The sequence below is a fragment of the Carassius auratus genome, chromosome 43, assembly GCF_003368295.1.
Source record: "Carassius auratus strain Wakin chromosome 43, ASM336829v1, whole genome shotgun sequence".
NCBI classification, from domain to species: Eukaryota; Metazoa; Chordata; class Actinopteri; order Cypriniformes; family Cyprinidae; genus Carassius; species Carassius auratus.
In genome coordinates, this window is record NC_039285.1 from 13,805,085 (window position 1) to 13,817,528 (window position 12,444).

Here is a 12,444-nt window from a genome sequence, read left to right on the forward strand (position 1 = left end):
AGACCCTCCTCCAATCCAGAGCTCCCTCTACGAGGAAACTGTACACCCTGAGGTGGAAACTCCTTAACTCATGGTGCAGAGATCACCAGCTTGACCCTGTTAACTGCCCAGTTGGTACAGTTCTGGAGTTTCTCCAAGCTAGGCTCTCTGTGGGGTTAACTCACCTTAAAGGTGTACGTGGGAGCCATTGCTGTTTACCATGTCCCTTTCAATGATCAGTCAGTGGGAAGACACCCCCTAGTTGCACGTTTCCTCCATGTTGGTTATGCTTTTAGAGGCTCTTTGTAAAGCTCCATTCTAGCCAATACATGTTATCTCAGATAGACATCTGAACTCATAAGACTTCCCTGTTAATGGCTATCACCTCTCTAAAGAGAGTGGGAGATCTTCAGGCTCTCTCGGTGGCCCCTACCTACAAAACTTTGTCCTTGGTATGGCCAAAGCATTTTTATACCCTTGAGCGGGTTATGTTCCTAAAGTTCCCTCTGTCACGCCACAAACCATAGTACTGCAGGCCTTCTGCCCTCCTCCCTTTCGGGAGCCAGACCAGCAAAATCTATATTGTATGTTCACAGTTTGAGTGCTGGACGCATATGTCCACAGAGCATATCTCCACTGTGGAGAAAATCAGACCAATTGCTTGGTTGCTACAGTCCCCCTAAAATGGGTTTTCCTGCCTCTAAGCAGACCTTAAGTCATTGGATAGTCAAGGCTATCAACGTATTCTATGAGTACTCTGGTCTTCCCCCTCCTTTGGGAATCAAGGCTCACTCTACTCAGGGTATGGCGTCCTCATAGGCCTTCTCAGCAGGTGTTTCCCTCTTGGACATCTGCAACGCTGCGGGATGGTCCACGCCCTCTACGTTCATCAGATATTACGATCTTGATATGTGAGTCACTCCTGGCTCTCCTGTTCTCTCGCCTTAGCTGTGCTTTTCGGATACACACTAGGCAGGAAATTGGAAGTCTGGCAGCGTGGACACATCATTCCCCAAAGCATATGACACAGCTCGAGTTCCTGAAGAGGAATGTCTCAAGGTTACGAATGTAACCCTAGTTCCTTGAGGGAACGAGACGCTGGGTCGCGTTGTCATACTTCTGGCACCTTTGCCGGCGCTTGCTTCCCTACTCAAAGCTGAAGCCAGCTGTGCAGCACGTGCTTTTATAGCTTAAACTTGGGACGTTTTGTCACATTGATTAAATTACTACATTTCTGAAAAAGTTGTCTGAAAGTGAGGGATCATCCTGGATGAGATCAGCAGGTGAAATGTCATCATGTGGATCATTTAATTTACTGCTTAATATTATTCATTAATAATATTAAAAAGTTAAATTGGGCCCTTTACCTTCTCAAAAATCTAATTTAATAAAAAAAAAATACAGAAATAAATAATTTCAATAAACAATAAATAAAAACATAAATAAATAAAAATAAAATATTTGTCTCATATTGCAGTTAAATGCAGAACTATACTCTGGAAATTTTGTAGGCAAAGTTGGAGATTTAAATTTGAGTAATTTAGATTTACATCAACCATTGGTTCCTGTTCGCCCCTCTGCACAAGTCTGACTCATTCCATGCCACTCAAAATGTCTCTCACTTTTTCTTTCCGTTCCATCTTTGCCTTCCCCTCTGTTCCTGTTTATCTTTCTCCCCGCTTTAATAGCTGTCTCTGCTCTCTTCATTTGTCTCTCTCTAATGGCTTTCTTGTTGGTGCTCTTGCGCTGTCTCTTTAGTTCCGCCAGAACCGGAACAGCACTGCTGATTTTGGACCAAAGGCTGAGTCCTTTCCTGAAGTTCAAGAAGGATTATGAGCCCAGTTAATCAGAAACCTTTCCATTCATAAAGCACAGTGTGTGTGTCTGACAAAGCATTCACTAATCTGCCTCTTTCCTTTTGTGTTTGTCATGTCAGCTGTCTGATCACCCTGTTTTTCGGTGTGTGTTTTTGTTTATGTCGTCATTTCATGCGCACATGGTGTTTTGTTTTGGTTTTGATCGTTCGTCTTGCAACTATCTGTGGCGTTCCTCCCTCCCCCTCATTACTACAGTTTCCGCTTCTAATTGTTTGACTCCACTCACCTGCATTCAATGTTTGTCCATCTCTTCCTCTATTTATTCCCGTCTGTCGCGCCAATCGGTGCCAGATCGTCGTTCGACTACAGCCCATGTGTAGTCATTCTGTCTAGTCCTGCTCTGTCGTGCCATTGTCTGCTGCTACTGGTTTTGTTTTGTTTTTTCTATTTTTTCCCCTCCCTCATTTACTAGACCGGACCCCTATACTCCTCAGAAGTGTTTTGGTTTGCTCCGTGACGGGCTCTCTCGTGTTCTCCTCCCTCCTCCACTTCCTACGCGGCCGCGCCATCGGGCGCCCCCTGCCGGGTGTTTACGAAAGGACATTCAAGCCTCTTATTTTCCTGCTGGACATTTTTCTATTATTTCCCGGCCTGTTTTTGTTAGTTGGAGGGAGTTTTTCTTTTGGATTTTTTTTTTGAATAAATTCTCACACCATACCTGCATCTGTGTCCAGTTGTGTTCCTGACAGAACGATCTGGCCAAGATGGACACAGCAGGCGCAGATCCTGTCAGAACCGCAGTCACCCAGCAGGGTGTTCTTTTAGGCCAGCACGAAGCCAGATTGACGAACACCACAAGGGAGGTGGAGTTCTTAACCAACCAAGTGGCTGAGCTGACCACCCGCATCCAAGAGCTGCAACGAGAGGCTGCAAAGGGTGGTGCAGCTCACCATCTTCCTCGCCATGAGCTTGAGCCCCGATGCAATAACCCACCACCCTACGATGGAGACCCCAATTCCTGCCGGGCCTTCTTGTCCCAGTGTTCGGTGGTGTTTGCCTTGCAGCCACGCACATACGCTCTTGAGATGTCCAAAGTGGCTTATGTATTGACTCTTCTAACTGGTAAAGCTAGAGACTGGGGTACTTCCGTCTGGGAGACTCAAGCCCCTTGTTGCGCCTCTTTTAAGGATTTCCGCCAGGAGATGGAGAGGCTATTTGACCGCTCTGCCAGAGGTCAGGAAGCGGCTGACCAGCTAGCACGGCTCCGTCAGGCGGGTCGCTCAGTAACGGACTACGCTATTCATTTTAAGACTCTGGCAGCGACCTGCGATTGGAATGAGGGGGCCTGTCGAGCTATGTTCCGTGCAGGGCTTGATGATGACATCCAGGATGAGCTGGCCACTCAGGACTTGCCACGGGACTTTGACGATCTCGTTAATATGGCGTTGCGGATCGAGGGTTGCCTTCGCCGCCGCCGTCAGCGCCTGGCAGTTCGTCCACCCTGGAGGACCGAGGAGTCGTCACCTGTTTCCCCCACCGAAACCACTGAGCCGGAGCCTATGCAGGTGGGGCGCCTTCGGCTCACTCCGCAACAGAAGCAGCAAAGACTCACCCAAGGGCTATGTCTGTATTGTGGCAAGTCCGGTCACTTCGCAGCAGGCTGTCCGTTAAAAGTCAAGGCTCACCAGTAAAGAGGGGGATCCTGGTGAGCGCTACCCCTTTATTGCATTCCCCCTCCTCTCGCACTCTCCTTCCTGTCTCAATTCAGTTTGGTGATATTTCTAACTCCTGTGCAGCACTGGTTGACTCGGGAGCTGAGGGCAACTTTATGGACCTCTCCCTAGCCACCCGTTGGGGGATTCCTGTCATTCCTCTTCCTGAACCTATTCCTGCCCGTTCATTGAATGGCACTTTGATCACCACTGTCTCCTATGCTACCCCTCCTGTCAGTCTAATAGTCTCGGGCAATCACCGTGAGGTAACCACGCTGTACCTTCTTGAATCCCCGAGTGCTCCCATTGTCCTGGGGCACCCGTGGTTGGTGCAACATGGCCCTCACGTGGATTGGTCGAGCAACTCTGTCTTGTCTTGGAGTAAGTTTTGTCATGCGTCTTGTTTGGGTGCTGCCTCTTTTCCTGTGTCTGTGTGTCCTGTCTTACAGGTGGAGGCTGCTGATTTGAAGGGGGTCCCAGTGGAGTACCACGACCTGTGCCAGGTGTTTTGTAAGTCCCGGGCCACCTCGTTACCTCCACATCGTCCTTATGACTGTGCCATTGAGCTCCTCCCAGGCACTTCTCCGCCCAAGGGTCACTTGTTTTCCCTTTCAGGCCCTGAAAGAGAGGCCATGGACAAATACATTAATGAATCCCTCAAAGCCGGTCTCATCCGACCCTCTTCATCTCCTGCAGGTGCTGGCTTCTTCTTTGTCAAGAAGAAGGATGGCTCCTTGCGTCCTTGTATAGATTACCGAGGCCTGAATGACATCACTATTAAGAACAGGTACCCCTTGCCTCTTATGTCGTCTGCCTTTGAGCTATTGCAGGGAGCCAAGGTCTTCACCAAGCTGGACCTTCGAAATGCCTACCACCTGGTTCGTATACGTGAGGGGGATGAGTGGAAGACAGCTTTCAACACGCCCACGGGACACTTTGAGTACCGGGTCTTACCATTTGGTCTGACCAACGCCCCAGCTGTCTTCCAGGCCCTGGTTAACGACGTGTTGAGAGACATGGTGAATCAATTCGTCTTCGTGTATCTTGATGATATCTTGATATTTTCCCCATCTCTGCAGGTACACACTCAGCATGTTCGCCAGGTGTTACAACGGCTGCTGGAGAACCAGCTCTATGTTAAGGCGGAGAAGTGCGTTTTCCATGCCCAGTCGGTTCCGTTCCTGGGGTTCGTTGTTTCGGCAGGGGAGATCAAAGCCGACCCCTGTAAGGTAAGGGCCGTTGCCGAGTGGCCAGCTCCTGACTCTCGTAAAGCTCTGCAGCGGTTCCTGGGGTTTGCCAACTTCTATCGGTGGTTCATCCGGAACTTTGGTCAGATTGCTGCACCTTTAACGGCACTCACCTCTCCCAAGGTACTGTTCAAGTGGAATACTGGGGCACAGGAGGCCTTTGATAAATTAAAGTCCCGTTTTATCTCTGCTCCTGTCTTGTCTATTCCAGACCCTGAACGTCAATTCATTGTTGAGGTGGATGCCTCAGATGTCGGTGTGGGCGCGGTCCTATCTCAGCGGTCACACGAAGATGGTAAGGTGCATCCCTGTGCCTTCTTCTCCCACCGCCTGAGTCCCCCAGAACGGAATTACGACATAGGTAATCGGGAGTTGTTGGCAGTCAGGCTGGCTTTGGGGGAGTGGCGTCACTGGTTGGAGGGCGCAGCTCAGCCCTTCCTGGTCTGGACGGATCATAAGAACCTCGAGTACATCCGTTCGGCCAGGAGGCTGAGCTCCCGACAGGCTCGCTGGGCCCTCTTCTTTGGTCGGTTCAATTTCACCCTGTCATACAGGCCCGGGTCCAAGAATATCAAGCCCGATGCACTCTCTCGTCTTTTCGAGGCCCCTGAGGGGAGGGAGTCTGCAGACACCATCTTGCCCAAAGGGGTGGTGGTGGCATCCCTCTCTTGGGACATCGAGAGACGAGTAGAGGAGGCTCTACTTAAGGGTCCTGTGCCGAAGGGGGGTCCAGCGGGTAATCTCTTTGTTCCCACCAAGTTGCGCTCTGAAGTGATCCAGTGGGGTCACTCGTCCAGGCTAGTCTGTCATCCAGGAGTCCGGAGGTCGCTGGCTGCCATCCGTCAGCGATTTTGGTGGCCATCCATGGCCAAGGATGTCAGGCAGTTCGTGGCTGCCTGCTCTGTGTGCGCTCAGAACAAGACTTCCAATGCGCCCCCCGTTGGTCTGCTCCACCCGTTGCCCATCCCTTCCCGCCCCTGGTCACATTTGGCCCTTGATTTTGTCACTGGCCTCCCAGAATCCATGGGTAACACCGTCATTCTTACGGTGGTGGACCGTTTCTCTAAGACGGCCCATTTCATTCCCCTTCCCAAGCTCCCCTCTGCCAAAGAGACTGCTCAGGTGATGGTTGATCACATATTCCGGATTCATGGTCTTCCGGTCGATGTGGTCTCCGATAGGGGTCCCCAGTTTGTCTCTCGGTTTTGGAGGGAGTTCTGTCGGCAGATCGGGGCCTCTACGAGTCTGTCATCAGGTTTCCATCCCCAGACCAACGGGCAGTCCGAGCGGGCAAACCAGGATTTGGAACGCACTCTTCGCTGCCTGGCATCCCACAATCCCAACTCCTGGTGTCAACAGCTGTCCTGGGTAGAATACGCCCATAACTCCCTTCCGGCTTCTGCCACAGGTATGTCCCCATTCCAGTGTTCTGTTGGTTATCAACCTCCCTTGTTTCCCACACAGGAACCCGAAGCTGCGGTCCCGTCTGCTTTGGCTTTTGTCCGACGGTGTCGACGCACCTGGAAGAAAGCTAAGGCGGCCTTGGCCCAGGCTAGTAGGCGGACCAAAGCAGCGGCCGATCGTCACCGGACTCCTGCCCCCCGCTATGTGTGTGGTCAAAGGGTATGGCTTTCCACCAAGGACCTGCCTCTCAGGGTAGCCTCACGCAAGTTGGCACCCAGGTTCATTGGCCCATACCGGATCACCAAGGTCCTGAGTCCGGCGGCGGTGCAGCTCAAGCTCCCTACCACGCTTGGTCGGGTACACCCTGTTTTCCATGTTTCCAGGGTTAAACCTGTGTTCCATTCCCATCTTGTTCCATCTGCCCCAACCCCCCCTCCCCCCCGTCTAGTGGATGGCTCCCCGGTCTATACGGTGAGGAAGTTGCTAGATGTCCGACGTAGGGGGCGGGGCTTTCAATACCTTGTGGACTGGGAGGGCTATGGCCCAGAGGAGAGGAGCTGGGTCCCGGCCCGGGACATCTTGGATCGGACACTGGTCGAGGACTTCTACCGGCGACGAGGTGAGCCCCTTCCTGCGGCGCCTGGTGGCATCCGTCAGAGGGGGGGTACTGTCATGTCAGCTGTCTGATCACCCTGTTTTTCGGTGTGTGTTTTTGTTTATGTCGTCATTTCATGCGCACATGGTGTTTTGTTTTGGTTTTGATCGTTCGTCTTGCAACTATCTGTGGCGTTCCTCCCTCCCCCTCATTACTACAGTTTCCGCTTCTAATTGTTTGACTCCACTCACCTGCATTCAATGTTTGTCCATCTCTTCCTCTATTTATTCCCGTCTGTCGCGCCAATCGGTGCCAGATCGTCGTTCGACTACAGCCCATGTGTAGTCATTCTGTCTAGTCCTGCTCTGTCGTGCCATTGTCTGCTGCTACTGGTTTTGTTTTGTTTTTTCTATTTTTTCCCCTCCCTCATTTACTAGACCGGACCCCTATACTCCTCAGAAGTGTTTTGGTTTGCTCCGTGACGGGCTCTCTCGTGTTCTCCTCCCTCCTCCACTTCCTACACGGCCGCGCCATCGGGCGCCCCCTGCCGGGTGTTTACGAAAGGACATTCAAGCCTCTTATTTTCCTGCTGGACATTTTTCTATTATTTCCCGGCCTGTTTTTGTTAGTTGGAGGGAGTTTTTCTTTTGGATTTTTTTTTTTGAATAAATTCTCACACCATACCTGCATCTGTGTCCAGTTGTGTTCCTGACAGTGTTTTCTTCCTCTGATCAAGAACTCAATTACAGGTTTAAGAAAAAAGCAAACAAAACAATCAGATCATCTCAGAACACACCGTGCTGCCATTTCTCCCTCTCTTAAAATTAATCACTAACCAGCTTCATGGGATTCCTGATTAGTAATTAGCATGAGCTGGGGGGAAGCTGTTGATACACAAGTGAAGTGAAACGGTATTGATAGCATTAGAGACTGCAATCTTTTAGAATACAACAAAAGCACTATTGCTCTTTTATTAAGTTGTGTATCTGCACTATTAAACAATAGTTTATATATTCAGAATTTTTTGATATGAAGGCTTTGAATGTTTTATATAACTTATTCTGCAAGCACCACGCTTTTGGTCAAATATATATTTTTGATTTGCAGTTGCAGGCATCGCAGCATATGCCATTTACATCACTTAATGCTATGGCTCTGTCAAAAAGCTAGTGGAAATCGTAGCTGTCTTCTTCATAACATACATATATTGGGTAAAACTGTAACCAGGTAATCTATTTTTACCAGAATCATTTTGATTCTGAATAAATCATGTTATTAACAGTATTGGGGGTAATGCATTACAAGTAATGCGAGTTACGCAATCAGATTACTTTTCAAGTAATTATTACTTTAATAATTAACTGTGTTATATAACACAAATATCCTCATGTATCCATTTTATTAACTAATATCTTTGTTGCTGAACTTTGATGATCTAAATCAACCATACAAATAAGCAAAAAATACTTAAGTTAAACATCACATTTGTGTTTCATTGCTGAATTAAGAGTGTTGCGTCCTATTCTTCTGTGATTCAAAATGGCAGCAGAGCAGAAAGGTTTATTTTAGTGAAAGTGACATGACACACAGCCAAGTATGGTGACCCATACTTGGAATTCATGCTCTGCGCTTAACCCATCCAAAGTGCACACACACAGCAGTGAACACACACCCAGAGCAGTGGACAGCCATTTATGCTGTGGCACTCAGGGAGCAGTTGAAGGTTCATAGCCTTGCTCAAGGGAACCTCAGTCATGGTATGGAAGGTGGAGAGAGAGCTGTACATTCACTCCACCCACCTACAATTCCTGCCATCCCAAGACTCGAACTCACAAACCTTGGATCACAAGTCCAACACTCTAACCGTTAGGCCACAACTTCCTTTAGCTCTACCCTTTACTCATTTCACTTTTGGTGTGAATGTACTTGTGTTTGCCAAAAACGAATGTAACTCAAATGTAATGTAACTCATTACTTTCCATAAAAAGTAATGCAATTAGTAACTTTATAGGGAGTAGTGTGATATTGCAATGCATTACTTTTAAAAGTAACTTTCCCCAACACTGTTTAATACAAGTTTATGTGAAGAAGTCAGCATCATTAAGATCCATACATTTTGAGACAGCTTTCAAATCGCATAATGCCTTAAAGGACTCTCTACTAATGCCAAGTGAGACAAAATGCAACCAACACAACATATTTAATCTGAACAACCTCTTAAGTTGTTAACAGAATTATGAAAATGCAACAGTGGAACCAAAATCCCTCCCGGAGTGATGCCCAATCCACACGCTGCCTGATATGAAATTATATGATTACCATGTTTAATAATAAAACTGATGAAAAAAAAAAAAAAACATGCATGTCATTCACAGAGGGAGCTTTCAACATCTGATTGTTTCTGCATTTAGCCATTTTGTTAGAGCTGGGTCCAACAAATAAATATGCAAGTCTATTTATTGAAGATGCCACTGGGATTTTTTGTTTTGTTTTTGTAAGTTTTTTTTGTCCCCTAATTCTAGCAGGATTCTGGAACTCTCGTTACCAAAAGAAAATTGCCACATGTTAGTCAACGAGTGTCCTTACAAATTCCCCATAGAAAAATAACTTTAATTGCAGAGTTAATGACTTGTTACCATAGTGGAAAACCAGAGAGAAAAACTCCATTGACATGGGATGGTTCAATACATTTGTCAATGCAATTAAACATACACAAGCAATTTCACACCTAAACAAATCTGTGCTTAAAATTCTGTATTGTACCTGCACTGTGGAATGTGTTTGGTAAACCCAGCAAAGCATAACAATATACTTGGCTATTCCAGGTAAACAAAGCCAAATCCCTTCACACTTTTTCCTAGCTCACCTTATGAGGCAAAAACTTGTCAAATCAATGCATTTATGGTTAAATGGTTCCCAAGGGAAAGAGAATGTAGTCAGTTTTTGAAACCCGTTTTTGAAAACCAAGTAATACAGTTCTTTAGAAATCTAAAAAAATATATATATTTTTTAGAAGACATCTGAAGAAGATTTTTTCAGTTCAACAGATGGTCTTAGCTCAGGCTATTTGGTTTAATGAAACCTCGGCCTCACCTTTCTGATCATCCAGTAACATCTCTGTTTAATAGCTTCATTCCATCTGCCGGCTGTAGCAGCAAACGCTCCATCAGCTGCTCACGCACATGCTGTGCCGTCCATCCAGCACCATCTTCACGTCTCCACCCCCCGAACACTCAATTACCTTAATCCTCTTACTCACAAAATAATCTCCATCGTCCCTAACTTTGATGTCCCATTTCTGCATCGATGAGTGCAGACTGTATTAGATATTTCTGAAGGCTTTTTGTAATGTTATGGTTTGAATTCATGAACAATTCTCTGCATTCGTTCCAAACTTGATGTCATTTGTTTCTGTGAAACACAAGAAACAAGTGTTAGTACACAAATTGTTAATTTAAAGCGAAATTGTAAATTAAAGTAGGGACAGATTTCATAAAATATATTCTTTATACATTAATTGTATTCTGAAGCACAGTATAAAAAACTTAAATGAGATATTTGAAAACGAACTGATCAAAATTACACAACACTTTGAGGTACCTCAAAGTTATTCGTGCTAATCTGACAGTTTCTTTAATTAAATGACATTGACACTAATTAATTCAAGTCCCCACAAAAAGACTGGTTGAGCATGGAAGATAAATGCACAAGAATAATAGGATAACGCAGAGACTCTCAATATTTTCATATTTCATATTTCAATATTTTCATGCGTGTAAAGGGCGGTTTTAGTGAAGCGCAGCGGAGCTTCAGGCTCGACATTGGAAACCCTGTGCTATTGTGGCCTCGGTACTACTGGCCCGAGTTTATTAACCCCACTCGGCCCATTTAAGCCCTGGCTCGTACTGGCCCAACAGTGGAAATGCGGCTAATGTGGAATTGGTTCAACACTGCAGCTGGAATTGCTCACCAGTTCAGTGCTGGAAAAGTTAATGCAAATATTCCTCATGATCTCCTTCAGCAACATGCAGTTCCTTCCCCGCAAGCTTATCCCAATTTAAAAAACATAATAATTCTTTTTTTTTTAACTTGACAGTCCAAAAACAGCTGCATAATGACAATGATAACGTATGCCACAGTTATATCTGAAAAGGTGACATTCACCCAAAGAACAAAAGTTTAAGATTCAGAAAAAAAAGTAAAAAAAAACTTTTCAAAAAGAAAACTGACAGTATGGGGCAAAAGAAAGGCAGTTAAGTTTTATCAGCGGAGTGCAAAGGGCATCTGCATTCTCGCTCTCTCTCAACCTCCCTTAATCTATCCTCTCTGTCCTTCCTTCTCCTCCTGTTCCGATTCATGGCACTCATAAATCCTCTTCCTCTTTGGAAGCATCTTATCAACCCAAACTGACTCTCTTCACTATGACATTAATTAACCCTGCTTAATTATTGCCTTTGTTAGGAAGCCAAGAACCTGACCGAGCCTTTCACAAAGCTCCAGTCCAAAGCAGAGAATATCAGCTGACATTTGACCAGTTCTCAGAAGAGCCTGCTAGTAGATTTTATGCTTTACAACACCTTTCAAAGCTACTGTATTAAAGTCAATGACGTTTATGTTCTTCACCCAAGGGATGAAGATCTTCCTGTATCCCTTTGGCAGGTTACATTCGAACAGCATCCTCCTCCACCAGGGATGCTCACAGGAAAATGAATAATGATTTTTAATTGTCTGTTTTGCTACCTGATCTTTAAATGGCCTACTTGCTTGCCAATTTCAGAGGGAACGATTTCTTGCTGCTTGACTGCTCAGAAGTATATCAGAGCAATAAAAGCGAACAATACTTCAGAAACCTGCCTCAGCTGGGTCTGAGGGGTCACTCCCTTGAGACTGAAAACTACTGCAGAAAAGCATGCAAGGTCATAGACCGAAGCACGTATCCACTGCCAGCTCCTCACAGGAAAATACCTCCAGTTCACCCTTAAATTCACACTTTATAAACTCTTTAAATTGCTGAAGGTTTTTACAATCGCTCAAGTGTCCTCTGAGACTGATGTTCATCAAATTTATTGTTTGTAATTTTGACTGTGCAATTTGTCAAAGGGACTAGGTGGAGATCTACACTGACATAAAACTACCAATTAATACTGACTACTAACAACTACTAATTAAGCATCTATCAGAAGTAACCCCATGACAGTTCAAATGTAAATGTTAACTTTGAAGTCTGTATGCCTGTGCCAATGAACTCTGAAACCATGATAAAATAACCATTTAACATTATTAAATGTATACTAAATTCCATCTCATGCAGCAGAACAGACCAAAAACATAGATGCTCTACAAATGTTTGTTCTGAAAAAGGCTCTTAAGAATGAAAACATCAACTCCCCTTAAATGATTATACTACCTGTTTCAAATGATCAAAAATAATTAACAAATTGTCTCAATGGAAGTTGATAAGTTGGCACATACATAAAATCTATGTTTACAAACCTGATTCCAAAAAAGTTGGGACACTGTACCAATTGTTAGTAAAAAAGGAATGGAATAATTTACAAATCTCATAAACTTATATTGCAATAGAATATAGATAACATATCAAATGTTGAAATTGAGACATTTTGAAATGTCATGCCAAATATTTGCTGATTTTGGATTTCATGAGAGCTACTCATTCCAAAAAAGTTTGG

The 12,444-nt window shown here is 45.4% G+C and overlaps 1 protein-coding gene across 2 annotated transcripts in view; it reads right to left on the reverse strand.

Moving 5' to 3' along the window:
- The window catches only part of LOC113061753 (LARGE xylosyl- and glucuronyltransferase 2), a 113,516-nt gene that overhangs the window by 78,186 nt on the left and 22,886 nt on the right, over window positions 1–12,444 (reverse strand). Inside the window, exon 1 of one of the 2 annotated variants that reach the window (XM_026231157.1) lies at window positions 9,848–10,164. The exons of the other annotated variant lie outside the window; for it this stretch is intronic. The gene's annotated coding sequence lies outside the window, so the exon portion shown is untranslated. Of the gene's footprint in view, window positions 1–9,847; window positions 10,165–12,444 lie in introns of those variants that run through there. 2 annotated transcript variants of the gene reach the window in all.